Consider the following 19,245-nt stretch of genomic DNA (forward strand, 5'->3'; position numbering starts at 1 on the left):
GCGTAAGCCCCGACGTGTCAGGGATCAGGAGGCCCAGAAGGGGCGTGTCCGATGGTTCATGACACGGGCATGGAGAGTGTCGTGGTGTCTGTGATCGACGACCTGACCATGTAGGTTGACCGAGGTGGAGTGTGTGCCCTCATACTTTAAGATCTGTCTGTGGCTTTCGACACTGTCAATCACTCCATCCTGTTGTCCCGCAGTCTCTTCCTCCGTCTCTTTCTTCATCTTGTGCACAGTCCTGTGGTGTCCCTCGGGGCTCTGCCTTGTCCCCATGCTTTTTAATATCTATGTTCAACCGCTGGTTCATCTCATCCGCTCCCACGGTGTCTGATGTTACTCCTATGTCTGACGACACCCAGATCCAGATCCGGTTAAATCTGGGTCAGGCCAGTGTGTCCTCTGGTTTGGGTGAGTATCTGTTGGCAGTGGGGAGGGTGGATGAGTGTGAACTGGCTTGAGCTGAATGGGGACAAGACGGAGGTATTGGTGGTACGTCCCCCTTCTGGTTCTGCTCTTTGGACATCCTCATTCTGGCCACTCACTTTTGGTGATCTTCCTACTTCAGTGACGGTGGTTATGGAATTGGGGATTATTTTATCGTCTTCTCTCTTGATGAACCCCCAAGTGAGAGTGGTTTGCAAAGCAGGGCACTTTCTTCTCAAAGTGCTCCGTAAAGTACTTACATGTCTCCCTAGCAACCTGCGACCATTGGTTGTCGCATTGTTGGTTACTAGTCGTATTGACTATTGCAATGGCCTTTACTTGGCTCAGCCCACGGGCTCTATACATTGCCTGCTATTGCTGCAAACTTTGGCAGCTTGTGTGGCCACCAATTCTCCCCCAATGGAGCCGAAATCAGCCAGGCACTTTGTGCTTTTCATTAGCTCCTTGTGGCCCAGAGGATCAAGTTTAAATCCCTGTGTCTGGTTTACCTGCAATTCTATCGTCAAGTGGCTGATTACCTCCAAGAAAATGTTTGCCTATATGTTCCAGGACGGTCTCTCCGCTCTGGTAGCACTAACCTGGTTGCAAGTCCGAAGATTCAGTTATCCTATGTTGGAGGACGTGCTTTCTCCTTCGCAGAGGGGAAGCTGTGGAATGGCCTACCCACCTGCCTTTAGAGGTACTGAGAATCATCTCGAATTCAGGCACTCCCTGAAAACCCTGTTGTTTAAGTTGTTTAGCTGCTTGGTTAATACCTTGGAATTCTCGCGCCAAGATGCCTTCGGGTGAATGTGCGTGATATAAATGCGACTAACATAACATAACATCATGGACTAGTACAACACTGTCCAGTGTCAGAAATGCCAGTCCAACCCAGTGTTCTGCATGACACCTCCTCACAATTACCTTAACCTAAAGGCACCTGTGAGGGATCAGAAATGTAAGGCAGACAAATTTGTGAAGGTTTTTCGAAAGATGGCATTGTATTATCCTTACCCTGACAACGATTTCCCTGCCTAAATTAAACTAAAGGAAACACTCTCACAAAAGGATTCTGTCCCTCACACTTGTACATATAACAAACTCAATAAGGTTACATATGGCAATTTACATACAAAAGAATGAACAGTTATATTCGAGTCCAGGTAACTATTCCTCCTTGTAACCTGGGTGAATCTCCCTTCCCAGGTTCAATCAGGATTTCAACCGACAGTTCAAAAGAATAAGGAAATCCTGTCTTTCAGCAAAGTTCCGATATAGTTCCATTAAGTTTCTCAACTGAATTTAACCAACAGTTCAAAGGGTTCAACAATTATTTGATCTCCCTACTTGGAGCAGAGAGTTCTACACAACTTTTCTACAATCAACTTACATCACAGTCCTGGCCAATGCATGCTAACTAGTCTTGCCCAATGCATTCTAGCAGCATAGGCCTGCAAGGTGGTTTCATTGAAAATATGAATATATTAAAACTATTAAACATTTCTTTGTGGTAATGTACTTCTTTTTTTTCTTTTAATGGGGTGTCCCCCATGCTCGCCATCGCCCCCACAAGCTTTCCTAGCCCTCTATATTACCAACTACCCTAAATATGCCTATCTATTTTAACCCCACATAGCAATTTATTTCAATGAAACCATGGTACATGCGCAAGGCTCCGGTCTCGGCACAAATGCCTGTATGCTCTCGACAAAGGACACATAGAAACAGACATGCAAGTAGTGCTCAAAGAACTTTCGGTCTGCACACATCAACACAACAGCAAAACAACCGTGTATGTTCTCCAATAATTTAAACCACCACCCCTTCTCTTTCAGATACACTGGAGCCCCTGGAGATCATGCAAATGGCAACTGTGCATGAAATAAACCCCCCCCGCCCCCTCTTCAAAGCTCTATCTATATCACATTCAACAATGTTCAATCTATGTGCTTTCTCTGCAAAGGACCAAAAGAAATCTGCCATCTGCACAGGACACCGAACACCCGACTGGAAAATTACCACAAGAAACCTTGCCCCCTGGATAAGACAAATACCCAAACACGTCCCCCGCACAGGACAAACCTCGCCCCACACTTAAACTGCCCAATGCAAATCCTCAACCCCCTCCTCCACCCTCTGGGCAGGACAATACCACCCTACTTTCTGTATAGGACAAAACCCCAACTGTGCACCTCTGCAAAGGACAACCTACCCCTCTACCCTGCCAGCCCAGCTCAAATCCTTGAATTCCCCCCCCGTGCAGGAAAACAAACTTGCTCACTATATGCACAGGGCAAACACCCACCCGAGCCCCTCTACAAAGGGCACATCATCCCATCCTGCTTTGTTGCCAATTACTTTTTCACAAACATAACAAGAGAAAAGGGACCAAGGCTGGATAATCGTCGGTGAGGGCTGCACACACTAAAGACCATTAAATGGTTAGATCATAATATATGTTAGTTTTTGATTTTAACTGTATACTTCACAGATACTCAGTGAAGATAATGTTTCCAAACAATTAGACGATGCCTCTTGGCCATGCAATTCGGACCATTAGGTCCTTCATCAGTGCAAACTCTTCACTTTAAACCAAACAGAAAAGTCATGAGACAATAGGGGGGTAACCAGATGTTTTTGTCAATATACCCATCTGCAGAGGAAGAAATTACTCTTCCACACAGTCCACGTAAGCCTCACAACTCCCGATCTGCCCATCTGCACCGGATATATGCCCAAATCCACCCCTCTGTCAGGAGATAATCCCCCCACAATCTTACACAGCACATATAACCAAATACCCAGGGCCAGCCTGAGGCATGGGCAGTCTGTGCAGCTGACCAGGGCCCTGCAGCCTTGGGGCCCCGCAGGCACCAGCTGCCTACCTCCATAATATATAGGAATGTTTTCAAAAGTGGCTGTGCTGCCTCAGTGTACGAGGCTCCCTTTTTGTTTGTCCTAGTAAGGCAACGTATCACATCTCAACCTCCTGCTGCGACACTCTCGAGACAATTACCCCAACTCCCAGCAGCCCATCAGATGCTGAGAGACCCTTAAGCACTTCTTTCTTAAAGCTGAGCATTTAAAGGGGGAGCTCTTTATAAGCGAAGGCCCATTTAAGAGACGATTTTTTTGACAAGACGTTCTTAACGTTTCCGTGTTAAGAATTGCAAAGACTCATTTTTATTTTGAAAGCACAGGCAAAGCACCAGTTAGCTGCCTAAAATCTGTGCCCTCCTCCAGGACAATTGAACATGTCACACAAAGCCGTTTTAAACTTTCTGCCTTATGTTTACATGTTCATATTTAACACACCAAAAAGCGTTTATTTGGTTTACTGTCATTTTACTGAAGCCTTTTTTACCGAGGTAAATTTTACTGGAAAAAATGACTGCTTTTTTTTGTTTTTTATTTGGGGAGTTACCCCCGCAAGCCCTCAATTCACTTATGTTTTGAACCCCACCCCTTTTAATCCCTTACCCCCCTCCATATGTAATTGAATTTTGGTCTTTTTTTGGTAAAAGTTACCACAGTACAAAAAATGTGGTTAAATGACTGGGTACTGTTTATTTTAGGTAGAATGTAACATTTCCCTCACATTATATATGAAGCATTCCTTTGTCAAACATTGAAACAGAAACAGGTGACCATTTCACAAATTACCTTTTGGTATGAATCTTTAAGGCTTGAAAGTACATTTTCAAAACCCAAAGGCCATTTTTTGCCTTCTGCTGAATTGCATTCTGGTATTTGTAGTCTTCCATTCAAGGTGAGGGAAATAATGTCACAATTGCACACTTTTTGCCTAACATATTTCTGTAAGGAGTATAGATTTGTGTGAGTACTTTACTATGGTTTGTGTACTCTTTAAGTTATCTTTATAAAACGGACTATTGTTGAAAGCCAAACTTGGGAGTGAGAGGAGAAAGGATGCAGGGGGCAAGTGAGCCATGAAATTTGTCTAGGATGTGGTTAGAGGGGTTCCGGTCCTGGAGACAGGAGGGGTTGTTTTCTCTGCTTGTGGCCCTGTCCTGATTTTCAGGGCACAAGTTGAGGATGCATGTGTGTGGACAGCGTCTGCCCACCTTTTTCAGAGGGCGGAAGCAACCCCTGTTGGGTGTTTTTGAGGCCAGCATTGAAATAAAACTAAGATTTAACATCAGGTGGCCATGTTTCCAGTGCAGATGTTTGCCCACAAGACCACATAAAAAGTGTAATTAAAGCATGCGTCTCCTGTTTGAATTTTGTTTTCCTTGGATTATTTTACTATAAATTGTTGGGTTTAAAACACCTTTTATACTTTGCCAGCATATTTATTGGAAAATCTCTTCTTTCTGATTATTTTCCAGATTGATTAATTTTTTGAAAGGCAAATGCTCATTTGTCATGTGCACTTTATTCTAAGGGGAAAAAAGGTCAATGGAACTAAATTTGTATATTTCACTTTAAGATATGTTGCTTACTATACATATATTAAATTGTTGCCAGCTTTTGATTTCTGCTACGGGGCAGAGATTCCCACACTGAGCGACGCGCGGGAGCTGTACATCTCCAGACCAAAACAACACATTTTACAGCACATTGTGCATCAGGAATAGGAAAAAAGCCATATCATTTACAGAAAGGTCTAAACATATAACATATCAGCAACAGTCACCTACCTTACTAAGTGCCTTTGCAGCATGCTGCTGTAGGATCCCCTGCTACTCACGCAAAACAGATAGCCTGCCCACCTCCTCCAAGGGTCAGGTGGTCCATTTATGAGGGTCCCTTCCCATACTGAAGTGAGCAGCAATTGCTAATTTGGCAAGATGCATACTAACACATCACCAAGCCCAGCAGGGGACGAGACAGAAGCCCTGTCACAACTAGTGATTTAGATTAACATGGCAAGTAGAAGGGGTGCAACTATTTCCTCTGCCTCCATGCACTCAGTGCCTATGCATTTATTATTGAGCCCCCTCCACACTTTCTTTTTAGGACTTGAGCCCTGTCATTTTGTTAACATTTGAAGACCTGAAAACTGCTTACTTTCCTGACCCAAGACCTCCCAGGTAAATAGGGTCTATCGCACTATAAGTCATTCCTGTTGTAGACGCAACCTGCCCTAACTGCCCAAGGCCCTATGCCTGCCCTGACATGAAATTCTTGGAGTTTTTCTTTTGACTGTCAAAATAATCCTTATCTGTAGCCTCTGAAATAAAAATGTATTGCTAATTTGGACAAAATGGCCAAATATATATACAGTTAAAAAAAAACAATTGGGAAATGCCTGCAAAAACAGCAGTTAGCTTGGGTTAGCAAAACACAAGCACCATATTTTTGCAATGCCTTCCAGTCAGATGGTGTTTTCAAACAAAAGTTTCAAAAAGACGTTTTATAAACATTATGTTTACCAATTACATCTGGAAAGAGATGTGTTCAAGTTCCTGAATTGCAGACTGCTCTCAAAACCCAGTTTCTCCACTTAACCAAAGAGTGTGCTCCCTGCCAAATCCTTTTATCTCACTATGCCTTGTCTGCCAAAATTAAAAGTCTGTTTAAGGTATTCAGCTCACACTGGAGATCGTTACAGGTTTGGTGGTATCTACCACCAAATGGAATGACCATTACCGCCGGATTAAAAGTGTTAGGTGTTGTTAGTCCCCATTAATTGAAGGCCATAGGACTCCATGAAGATTTCGGCGGAATTACCGCTGGCGGTCATTCCACCGATTTTGGGTGGTTTTGTCGGAATGGTGATGGATTTGCCTCCGGCTCTTAGTTGAAGCGGAGTTCTCATCCTCTCTGCCAAACTCGTTGCTGGGCAATGCAGTATTAATAGAATTACAGCTGCATTTTTATCACACCAACTTGAAATAAGGCTGTCTTCTACTTCAAAAGACGCCTCACTCCTGATATATTATAACATTGGTAAATATTAACAGTGGCAGTTACTATACTGAGGATTTGTTTATTATTCTTCTGCCTTATTCATGGCAAAAGTACCATTGTGTATTGAAGACTCATTCTATCATATCATTTTGTGTAATATCACTGATGTCACTATTATGCAAATAAGGGGGAGGCTGCCAATCGGGCCCCCACAAAATCCTAGTGCCCTGCAAATACCCTCTGTGCAGAAAGCAAATCGCACCTATAGACAATAAAACAAATATTCCGCCATAGTTCAAAGGGCCACAAATCCCAAATTCATACAGCAAATTCGCGTCGGAACGGCCTGCGTCGTTGGAGGCGGTTGCACGTCCCCGTTCTCCATCCAGGAGTCGCAACGCCCTTGTCCTGCATGCCTCCGCCGCGCGGCTCACTACACAGTCTGCCTTCCCGCTCTTGCGCTGATCACGAGGTGCTGAAAGGCGTAGGTGGACGCCCATGACTTAGCTTAGGCGAGCGTGCCCTGAACGTAACGTGCTGGGGAGGAGGGATGGAGCGCGTCTAGGGTCCGTTTCTCGGATGGGAAGTAGCCTCTCCCCTTCTGGAGTCCTGGCAGAAAGGCTCTGGGACCTCTACCCCCGTTGGTCATTAAAATCCGCAAATTGCTTAAGGATTACATACAGCTGCGACAAGGCCAAGAAAACGTAAATCCAGGTGCGTTACTTTAATGGTAATTGACACGTCTTAAGAGTTTACGTTGCGTACTTCTGATTTCCGTGAACCGCAGGGGAGGGTTTCGTACTGGTTTATTTCTCAAAAAGATGTAATAGGGTGATTACAACTAATTGTTTAAGTTGCAGTGATCGTTGATTTCAAATCCGAGAAAGCATGATTGTTCCTGAAGACCCGCTGCTGGATATGTGTGGCTCGCGGAAGATGTCACTTTCAGTGAAACTGAAACTATTTTCAGTCTGCAATGCCATTGTCCGCACAGACTTGTACGTAGATGTGAAAAGACACTTAGTTGCAGCACGATCCTTCTTTTACATTCACGTTTAATTTTAGATTTATATTTCGACTATTCCAAAAATGACACGTGTGATCTGCATTGAAATGCAAAACATACCTCCTTCCGAAAGCTTTGACCATAACGGCATAAGGAACGTGCACTACATGATTATGTTTCTGGATAGAGAGGACCCTTATGGCCATGCTGTAATTGCATATGCAATGTCCGTACATGCCTAGGTTCAGTTATCACATCAATTAATCCTTATTGTTGCTTTTATAAACGGAAATTGCTTTTATAAACGGAAAACTAGTTGATACTAAGTTTACAGTTTGTTATCCGTGCTGATTGGCTCGGTAGGTGTTAGAAATATCTCTTTGATTAGATCGGCTTTTTTTTAAATCAGTTTACCTTTTGGCTTTTTTCTAGCTGCACATCACAGACTATTCTGTGTATACAGACTAAAAAGAAACTTTGGCAAAGCAATTCGATTTTTTTTAATATACGTAGGAGTGGTTAAACCTGGTTGTTTTGGTGGTTGATGAGTGGGCAAATATGGTTTTATTGGTGGATCGATAAGTGGGTGGATATGGTTAAATGAATATGGCTGGATGGGTGGACATAAAGATGGATGTGTTGGTAAGTGTCGTATGGATTGTTGAGCGGGTGAATTTGGATGGATGACTGGATGGATGGATGGCGAGTGAGGGACTGTGTTTGCATTTATGGGTGGATGAATGAGTTGGTGAATAGATTGATAGATGAGTGGATGAACGTGCTTAGATCCGTAGGTGAATATTGATGAGTTGTTGAATGAGTGGGAGTATAAGGATGGAAGCATTTGGTTGGTTGGTTGGGTGGACGGACGTATGGATGGATGACAGTGAATGAAAGGTGAGTGAGTTCATATGGTTGGATTAGTGGGTCAGATTAGTGGGTGTTGTGTGTATTGGTAGGTGGATAAGTGGTTGAATATGGTTGGCTGGGTGGATCAATATGGTTGGATGGGCGAACATAGGCATAAATGACTGGGTAGATGAGTGCATAGCCGAATGTAAGTTGGATGGATGATTGGATGAATTTTGTTGAGTGGTAACATGAATGTGTGTTTGGAAAAATGCTGAATGGTGGGTGCGTAAATAACCTTGTGTGGCGGTTGGTGAGTGGAGGCATATGGTTAGATTAGTGAGTGACCTTGTATAGGTGGATGGATGAGTGTGAGAATTTGGTTGTATGAGATGATAAATATGGTTGGATGGCTGAACGTATGGATGGAGAAGTGGGTGAATTACCCCTGTTTTCTTGAGTTCCTAAGTGGGACAGACTGCCAGCAGCACATGCCCTGAAGTTAGTTGTAGCAGCTTGGCATCCCATTCCTACGGGGTGCATGTCTCTCACTTTGTGGACCCTAGCCAGGATGTGCCCTCGAGCCCTGAAATCCCATGAAGCTAAGCTAAAGGGGGCAGCCTGGCAGCAGTCTTCCAAATGAGGCTTCAGTGAACCTACAGTAAAGGCAGACATCTTGAGGCTATGAAAATGCCCAAAAGCCGCGTCAGCGGACACTCAAGCAGTTTTGTAGTAGGTACCTTAACCACTGCCTAGCGAATGCACTTGTCCTGTGCCGCAATAGACTTTACCTTACACTAGATCAGACCGCTAAATTTTAATTCGCCTCTAGTAAAATGGCAAGTGATTCTTGGCGAGTAAGAAGTGTTGTACTGTCTGCATATTAATATAGATGCTTGGCTAGTAGCTTGCAAATTGAATTTTTACCCCTGAATTGCATTGCACCAAAATTTACTTTGCTGAGAGCCTTTCTTTTTACTCGTTATTTGCCTCAACTAAATAACCGGTTGCAGCAAACTGAGCATCTTAGGTGTGCGGTTTAACACTGGAGTGGTGATGGTGAATGATCATTGAAGAGCCATTTGACAAAAGCTTATGTGGCTTAGGACCTCTGAGCGTTTGATCGTACTTTTCTATCAGGATCTATTTAGGCTTCAATTACTGAAGGTGCAGGTGACGAGGATTTTTTATAGCTTGAAATCTGTGCCTCATCACTTATGACTAATTGTGAACTCAATGGTCTCTGTAATATTATTAGCTATATGAGACCTTTGTAGACTTTAGTCATTAAATAATCAGATGACAGGGGCCTATTTCATTGACTTCTACACCATGTTACATTGGAAGGACTGTGAGGTTGATTAAATATATGGTATTATCAGCTGTAATCGTTTTCATATAGACCTAATATCCTTACATAGGATTGAACTACTGGAGGTGTAGGTGACCTGGGGCCTTTTTTTGGCTTGACACCCGTTCCATTTTTCACTCTAAGAAGATTAACCCCACCACGTTTAAACTTGAGTTTCTTTTAAAATTCTTACTTTTTATACATTTTTGTTTTAATAATTTTTGTTTAATTGATGACACAGATGTTTCAATAGCTTTTAGCATAGGTTCATATTTTTATTGTGCTTATTTTTTCTAACCATATGGACAAACATAGAAACTGAATTCCCCAGCGCTACAAAGAGGTCTATGGTCCCCCTAAATGAGGATATACGATCTAAGTGAAAACTAGGGGACGGGTGTAATTCTAATGCCACAAAATGTGTGGCAATGGAGCTCCAAATTTCCCAGCTCAAACTAAAGGGGGGGCTCTTGTACAATTCACCCTGAATTGTGTGTGAAAGTAGTTAGATGAAACCGGAATAACAAATGTGTTTGTTATAAATTGTACTAATGTTTGGAGTTAAGTTAATATTGGAAAGATCATTCATCCCAATATGACATTTCTAGGGAGACACACCAAGAAGTTGCCATACATAATATTTTTAAATTCCTGTTGTAGTTTATGCTGTGAAAAAGCTGGTGCATTTATTACAACTACATGAGTTACCCAAGTGAGTTGACCTATATTTTTGCTTGCCTAAAAAATACCACCATTAGGAATTTTACGTTGTTTACTCTGTAAAAATAATTGTACTCATAACTTCAAAAAATAAGGAGTAACATAATTCGACTTCAAAATCTTACCTGGCACCTTGGTGGTCATTTTCCCCTACCTCAGGGGTCATTAACCTTTGGCTTTCTAGATGTTCTGGACTGCAACACTCACCAGCCAAAGCCAGTATTGCCAGTTGCGAGGTGTCATGTAAATCATATTCTAAAACATTTGTAGAGCCTCAGGTTGTGCATTCCTGCCCTACATGGATGATGGAGTTTGTGGGACTCACAGGTTCTTAACTATTCATGCTTTTCTGATCAACATCCAGCCCCTCAGCTGACTCTCAGGATCTTCAGCTTATCAGAGTTAGCTTGTGAGAGGCAAGGTTGGTCCTACTGACTGACTAGAGGAGCCTGTTCCTCGTTAAGGTGGTTCCGGGCTTGTCAGATTCAGAGTGCCACTGCATGCGAGTCGTTGAGGGTTCAAGGTTCTGATGGTGGCATCTGTGTTTGTCATCCCATTGGCCCATCTTCACCGGGGCCGCCTCCTATATCATCTTCACTGGCACCTGCATTGATGAACTATGGGTAGGTAGTTCCTGTCAATGCTCAGATCTGCTCTGTAATGGTGGCTCTACCCAGAAAATCTACTGAAGGGGTTCCCTTTTTCCCCCCATTTCTGTAATTATCGTCATGGATGCAAGCACCATGGGCTGGGGAGTGTTCTGAGAGAACACAATTACACAGGGGCAGAGGTCCTCTTAAGGATCCCTCAGTTCATCCAATTGGCGGGAATTGGATGTGGTAAGGCAAGCCCTACTGTTGTTCTCCCACCGATCCTGGGCGGACCAGTTGATATCCAGTCAGAAATCACCACAACATTGGCTAATGTAAAGCAAAAGGGGCACTCACGCCTCACCAGTTGGCCCACATAGGCTCCTCCATCAAGACTTGGGTGGAACTGGAAGGCCTTCCCTACGCCGGCTTACCCCAAGTTTCCAAGGTCTTGAGACGGATCGGAATGAGCAGCTCCAGGGTCATCGTTGTAACCCCTTATTGGAACAGAAGGTCTTGTTTTGGGGTTACTGCAGTTGGCTATGGCTCCTCCGCTTGTTCTTCCCAGAACCCCTGCTCTGCTCTGGTTCACTTCTTGAGTTTCCGGGGGCAGACCAACATATGGGTTTGGGTGGCGGGGTCATTTAAACGGCAGGGCTTCAGCGATGGGGGCACTTGGAGTCTCTCTCTTTAACAAGTACATTTTTTGAGGGAATCCTTTGTGGAAAATCTCTTGAGAGAGGAGTGGCAGCCGACTGCCTTCCCATCCATGGACTGTGACGAGGAAGAGATGGACTAGGTGTAATGCATATTACTGTTAAATAACCGGAGCATTGAATGTCCTTAAAAACGATGCAGCCCATCCTCACCCACACTCCCACCAGCTGAAGTAAAACATAAATGTGTTACCTGTGAAGCTATGTTTGCCTCTCAACTAGGCATTTTAAGAGGTTTTCAACCAAACGTAGCACTACACTAAGTACATAAAACTAAGAAAATGATCAACTGCTCTCCAGGCCCACTTCACTGATATATATTAAAGAATATATAAATACTTCAATTGACAATGTCTGACTGACACTTTTTCTGAGGTAATCAGTATACACGTCCACATAAGTGTGCTTGCGACCTACAGCTAAGTAATTATCGGAACAGTTCTAAAACACGCGGTTTGCCTTTTAAATTTCGTGTTTATTGTGCCACAACGCCATGGATGCATTTATGCTTTAAAGTTGTACATTTTTTGAATTAGTCGATTCAGTACAGTTAAACCAGACGCCCTCCTACCGTTGTCCTTTCCTCCTTTTGGCAGGTCTGTGGCAGCCGTGGTAGAAGGAAACAGTGAGGATCCACAGGCTCGCAGTAAATGCTGTGACTGGTGGCAGCCGTGGGATACTGAGGGCTCGATTCCTGGAGTTTTTTTGCATGGTTCAAAGTGATATTTGCTCTCCTGAAAGTGACTTTGCACTGCCGACACCAACCCTGTTTAATGGAACTGTGCAAAGCGTACTGACTTTGCACTGCAAAAATACACTTTGCACAGTTCCATTAATCAGGGTTTGTATCGGCAGTGAAAAGTCACTTTAAACCATGCAAATAATTCCATGAATCGGGCCCTAAGTGCACAACTAGGATACACAGGTTTTCGCTGTAAAGTAGCCAGTTTCCTGCCCTTGCAATATTAGGGAAACGTGAGCTTCTGTGTTGGGGGGTTCAAATTTTGCTGCTTCTGTTCCTCCATTCGCGATTGCTCCGGACCTTCAGTGGGATCCTCAACCCCCACCTGCTGGTGTTCGCCCCACATATTCCATGGAAGCTATCGTACCGTACACCACCCAATGAGACCTTTTGCCATGTCCCATTTTATTGGAGGGCACTCTGTGTCCACGAGTTACCCCCATGAGTTACCCCCCAATACCTCTGCATATTAATTTCCAGTGTTTGCCACCTAGACGGCTCAGTGGTTTAATACTTTCAGGACCACAGATACGATTTTATTTTACTCCCTTTTTATAAAAACATTTTTGGGAGTAAAAAAAAGTAACTCCATTTCCCAATTGTACTATATTTTAGGCAAGTAAAATATATATTTTAACTCTCATTTGCAATCCATACTACTTTGCAACAAGCTATTCATGCAAATTGAAAGGTTTATTTTAACCTTAAGGTTCACTTGTATATGCCGCACGAGAGCTTCTTCCTGTGGCAGTGCTCCCCTGGCACCACTGATGAACATGTCAATGGAGCTGCATAGGTGGAAGCAGACATATTTCTGTGCCCATTGGTTCCTAAATTTTAGCTGTTTTGATGAAGTTGGCGTGTCTGGGATGCCCCTTCTAAATGGGACTGAATGCTACTACTGTACTGACGCATGCATTTCACAGGTGAAACCTAAAGTGATCCGTGAAATAAGTCTCCTTGAGTTGGGTAATAGTAATAAACACCTTTTATTTACCATTCTGCAGAGCGTGAAGCTTATATTTAAAAAAGGGATTATTTGTATGATTATATCTCCCAATGTTATTTGACGTGTACTTCGATGCCAGACCAGCTGCCATGTTGTGACTGTTCCCACATTCTCTGAAATACATAGCCTCCTTCCTGGCCTAGTAGTGGGCAATCTTTTTCTGTGTAAGTAAGTGCCTTTTGCTTGCAATTTGAGGAACTGGTTATTTTAAGAGCTCATTGTACTTTCGAAGTTATAAACGAATAAACAGCATTTGTATACTCTGCTTCAGACGCCATGTGTCGGCATCTTGTGATTCACTTCATATTGTATCAATTTTCTTTTAGCTATTTTATAAATTGGGGCAGTTTCTTGTTTAGTTTGCACTTTTTATGACCTTGACTAACCTAGGAGTTTGCCACTGCCCTCTCAGTTGTGTAGCACAAAAAGAAGGATGTCCTCATCCTGGCCTTTAAAATGTGGTGGGAGAACCCCTGAGATTTTTGCCACCCGTAACCTACATAGACTTTGGCTTCGTCTGCATGGCAGCGGCTGCCAGGGTGTCTGTCCGTTATGCCCTTAGCTGTGAGTAGGGATGGATGAAATTACTTGGCAAATCAAAATGCATATTTTTTTTTCTTCTGATCTGCCACTTTTGTCCGCATTTTTTTCGTGCACGATTTCCTGTTTTGAGCAGTTTCACATGAAATTGCTGCCAATTAAGGGGATGCAACGTTTTGAAGCACTCTAATTTGTTGACGTTTCAGGCAAAAGCCACCCAAGAAATAAAGTTTCAGGCTGTGAAAAAAAACCCTGAAATGGTCGATTTTGTTCGATGGGAAAATGCGCCAACCAGGCTGAATTTTGCTGAGCATTCGCCAATGTCTCCATCCAGCAAACATCCCACCCGTAATATTGGTAGTAAAAGAAGGCAAGTTAGATGGTGATGGAGGGCTCCAAGGAATGCTCTCCAAAAATCGTCAGCAGCACGGCAAACTGTACCTTCTGTAAGAATCATGGTGAATTGATGGGGGTTGTAAAACCGCAGTAGCTGTCATATGCCCAATATTTGGTGCGAGCAATTGCCCGATTTTTTAGATTTAACACTTATTTTTTTAAAGGTTAGCTAGCCCACTCTACACATAAACAGACTACCAGTCAGTTTTGCTCCCCAAAAACATGCAAATACTCCAACAAATTAATAATGGGGAGTAAACTACTCTCATCAAAAAACAGAAAGCAAGATACATATAGCAGTCATCCCTAAGCGTGTACCCACAGTGCTTCATGGATATGTTCCGAGCAGTGGCACGAGAAGCAGCTGACATTATAGTTGATTGACCTAGCTTTTCTTTAGTATACTGCGAAATGGAGGCCATTTCTAAGGACTGCAAAGTTGCATGAAGGGAAACCGCTTTCAGGGCATACCAATCTAACACATTTGAATTTAGGCCTGTGATGCCGAAGTAAGAGTGAAGATTCGTTGGAAAAGATTTAAAACAAGATGCATGAAAAGAGAAGCAAATGTCTTCAGGGGTTTCTCCTGATCGCTTTGTGCCTTGTAGTTTGTATTCTTGGGCCAACCACGTGTAGTCCTATGCCAATTCCCAAATGCTGTTCATACACAAAGAAGTCTCTGCACATGTTAAAGGTCATGGAAGGAAGATAGTATAGGGGGCACCATTTATGAATTTTAATATCGAGCTACCTAGGAGCCACGTATTTGCTTCAAATGTATGGTTTGAGATAATTTGGAAGAAAAAAAACAAAATGCTTTTGTTGACAGTGTTCGGCTGAAAAACATTTGGTTTGGAAAAAGAAAAAGAGAACAAATCAAGTCAGAATGGAGGATAGCGGAACATATACTCTAACAAAGGAAGCCTGCAAGGCAGAAAGGGCGCAAGGGTGTTGCGCTCCCACTGGTCCTGCCGGTCCCTGGAGGGACACCATACCTCTTGGCCACACCCCCCTACTGTAAATGCTGCCGTGAGGCCCACCAGGGCTGAAGCCCGCAAGGGAGAAAGGGCGTGAGGGTGTTGCACTCCCACTGGGTGTTCGGCGAAAGTTGGTGGTGGAGGGGAAGGCCCCCAATAATTGACCCAAGGTGAGAACGCTGCCCTGAGTCCTGTGCTCTCGCGCTCCTGTGCTCTCGCGCTTGTGAGATTGGGTTGGTTTGGGTCTATTTGACCTAACACATTTGATCAAATTTATTTGACCTTTATTTCAGTCTAAAATGCGGGGTTCGACCCCCACAACCACCCACAACCACCCTCTTCCCCTTTACCTAATCTATACCCTTACCCACATATATATATATATATTACATTTTACAGAAAAAAAGGTTAAAAAAAATCAATCAAATGTTTTAGGTCACTTTTTTTAGCTCAATTATGCTAATACCTTTGGGTTGACGTTAGTGCAATGGGGGACCTTTTATCACCTTTTCCCCCCTTTTTTCTTTGTAAGTCTGCCCTTTTTTCTAAATTACAAGTTGATACGGTCCCAAAACCAAATAGGAGAGTTATGACGATCCGAAGGAGGGTGGGGGACCCTCGTCGGTCACAGGGAGGAGGAGGCGACCAGGCTGCAGCCATTGACTTTGGAAGGGGGCCTGACATCTTATGTATCTTGGAGAGAGGAACGAGGGAGACCACTTGCGAGAAACCTGGTAGCCCCGCTAGCCAAAAGGGGGGGGTCCTTCCCCACTCGGGGCTGTTCAATGTCATGACTTTGACCCCCCTCTAATACGCCCTAGGGGGGAAACCGTAGCACGGAATAAGATGCACCGGTGCATTATGCAAATCCGCCCTTCACTGCAGGGGACCCAGATCTCATGGCTGCTCCAGTTCTCTCTGCTGCTTTGGGCAGCAGAGTTGAGAAACCATCTATGGGCACAGACAAACTCACCAGGGGCTGCGATTTGTTAGATATTCACCTGGATGCTCTTGCCCCCTCTGGTCTGCCATCACGGCCTGCTTGTGGAACTACCTGCCTGGCTCTTGACTTGGGGATGGCCCTGGGCATTAACGATGTCTACTTCCCGTCAATCTATGCTCCCCCTGTTGCAGACTTAATGGTTTTGGCCCCTGAAGTGCCCGTCTGCCCCACACCCAGGCCACCTCTTGTGAATCTGTCCACAACCCTTGAGTTTTTGCCTGTACTGGTTCCTATTCCTAATCATTTTTTGCCAGCTACCGCACTCCTAGCTTCGGATCTAATGGACATAGAGACAGATGGAGCGACTGGAATTACTGAGGAAAAGTCTTCCCCTAGCTCTATTGGCAGGCACCCAGAGTGAGAACTTGTTAAAATCACTCTCAGGTGCCAGCTCTTTCCTTCGAGCAACTCCCCTTAGGGCCCGTAAACCCTGGCCCATGGATGTCACCTCTATGCCGTACCACCAGACAAGGAGGTTCCTGTCCAAGGTTGCTCCTGTGCACAAGTGCTTTCCGAACTAGCAGTTATAAAAAAAAAAGGCTTTTGGTCTTGACTGAGGCCCATGGGATCGGAGGGGAATGGAGGAGAGGATTTGCAGGGGGAGTTCGCCAGTGCCTTGACTGTGGCCATGGGGCCCCACCCCATGTGCCAAATCCTTGGACACTGCACCTAGTGAAACCTGCACTCCTAAACCAGTGAGACAGCCTCAGGCTGATGAGTCGTTACAACCCAAGAAAGCAGGAGGTCTTTCTATCTTGTGCATTAGCCGAACAACGCTGGTGGGTTGTGCCCCAAATCCTCAGAAATATGTCTGCCCAGGGATGAGTGGAAGTAGCACGGATAGTTTTCGACCAATGGTATCTCTGCCGAAGCGCCATCCACATGGGTGGGGGCAAGAAACTACTGATACCTTCATGGGGTACCGAAGCTGTCCCATGCCTGCCGAGAACCAAGGGATGCCCTCGCAAATAAATTTCTTAATTGCCTCCACTCTGCTGGGAAATGTGTCTCTGTGACCAAAGAAAATTAACAAGGGGGGTCCTGGGAGTCCCTCTGCCAGACATTAGTCCTGGTTACGAGAGACTTACCCAGAGTCTTTAGCTCACTATCTTTCACAGAGAAGAAATATCCCAAACATATCAGTCTTTGTCCTGCCCTGGGGCAGTCCAGCACTGATATGTTTGGGATATTTCTTCTCTGTGAAAGATAGTGAGCTAAAGACTCTGGGTAAGTCTCTCATAACCAGGACTAATGTCTGGCAGAGGGACTCCCAGGACTCCCCTTGTTAATTTGCATATTTAAGTAACTTTGGGTCTCACCCTAAGTTCCTAGGGAAATCCAGACGTGGACCCCTTGCTCACTATTCTTAGAGAGGCACAGATCCACCCTACTGATGAGGTCCAACCAGACTGAAACACGTGTCTGGGGTTTCTGTTGGTACTTTTGTTCAGAGGAGAATTGCCTAGCATTTAGGTGCTGGACTGCCCCAGAGCAGGACAAAGACTGATATGTTTGGGATATTTCTTCTCTGTGAAAGATAGTGAGCTAAAGACTCTGGGTAAGTCTCTTATAACCAGGACTAATGTCTGGCAGAGGGACTCCCATAACCCCCCTTGTTAATCTGTGACCAAAGAAGCCATGGTGGAGTGTTCTAGAATGCCCAAGGGACGGTGATGACCTTTTTGACTCTGTTAAACTGTTTTTTAGGGACAAGCAAATGGCCAAGTATGTCTTGGGAAGATCTGGTTGCCATGAATGGGTACCTAGCAGTGGGTTTGTAATGAGTACACCCCCCTATGCGGAACTAATTGTCCCCTTTGAAACTGTCCCAAGTACTAATGATTTATGTGGTGCAAACCTCACCCCCTTGGGAACGAGGCTGCTTGGGAATCAATCTGGCCCCAAGCATCTGTAGATTTGAATGGTGGTTGATGTTTTTGTCTTTCCCCTGGTTGAAATGTATTGACAGGATGTGCTTTGATAATGATAATGATATTTTATTAATATCGCACTCGTACACAAGTGTTTCAGAGCGCGACCAGGCAAAAGGGAGGGGAACAAGGGAGAAAGCAAAAAAAATAAAAAATTAACAGCGATCTTACTAGGCCCAGTGACATCTAAGAAAGCGCAAGTGCATGGAAATGGGAAACAAAGGGGAAAGTGCATGTAAGAGGGGGAGTGGAAAGTGCGGAGCAGATAAGAGGAAAAACAGAATAAATATTAAATAAAATAAATAAATAAGTACCTGTAGTGCCGCCAGCAAGTGGCAGGTGAAGATTGGTCAGATAAGGTATATCTGATAAGTGCAGAAGAAAAGTGGGAGGGGGACTGTATGGTACAGATACAGAACCCTAGTGCAGAGGACGGCCTGGAGGCAGTGCAGGAGGGTGGCAGGGTGAGCAGGTACCTGGGCCCGAATGACAGAGGATGGCCAGGTGCACGATACCCAGAGAAGAAAGCAGATCAGCAGGGGAGAAGGGGGGGGGGGGGAAGGCATAGGCAAAGAGGAACGTCTTGAGATGTTTCCAGAACCGGAAATGGTTTTCTTCAAGTTTCAGGATGGCCGGGGGGCTGTTCCAAAGGGAGGCACAAGCAGAACACAAAGATCTACCCCCAGCTCGTTTCTTTGCAAAACGACTAACCCTGAGGGAATTAGAAGTAGAGGAGCAAAGGGCTTGAGAGGGGAGGTATTTACCGAGGGATAGTGGAAGGTATTTTGGACCCAGGCCCCAGAAAGCCTTGTGGATGATGCATATGGTTTTAAATGTAATCCTTGCATCCACCGGGAGCCAATGAAGGGATTTCAAGGCTGGAGAGATACAATCCCAGAGCTTGAGGCCAAGGACCAGACTTGCAGTCCTGTTCTGGATTAGTTGTAAAGGGCAGAGAGTGGAGGCAGGAAGATTTATGAAGAGGCTGTTACAGTAATCCAGTCTGGAGAGAGCCAGCGCTTGGGAGACAGTGAGCTTTTGAGGGAAGGAGAGAAAAGGCAGAGTACCTTTAAGGAGGTGAAATAAAAAGTTTGACTTTTTGGAGACTTCAG

General features: G+C 44.4%; 1 protein-coding gene across 2 annotated transcripts in view; it reads left to right on the forward strand.

The window, feature by feature from the left end:
- The first annotated feature begins 6,885 nt into the window (after nt 1–6,885).
- The window catches only part of MAP3K14 (mitogen-activated protein kinase kinase kinase 14), a 204,215-nt gene continuing 191,855 nt past the window's right edge, over nt 6,886–19,245 (forward strand). The window contains exon 1 of one of the 2 annotated variants that reach the window (XM_069634217.1): nt 6,886–7,017. The gene's annotated coding sequence lies outside the window, so the exon portion shown is untranslated. The remainder of the gene's footprint in view (nt 7,018–19,245) is intronic. The other variant, XM_069634218.1, reaches the window with a different exon arrangement.

The sequence above is a fragment of the Ambystoma mexicanum genome, chromosome 13, assembly GCF_040938575.1.
Source record: "Ambystoma mexicanum isolate Mex_15411 chromosome 13, UKY_AmexF1_1, whole genome shotgun sequence".
NCBI lineage: Eukaryota > Metazoa > Chordata > Amphibia > Caudata > Ambystomatidae > Ambystoma > Ambystoma mexicanum.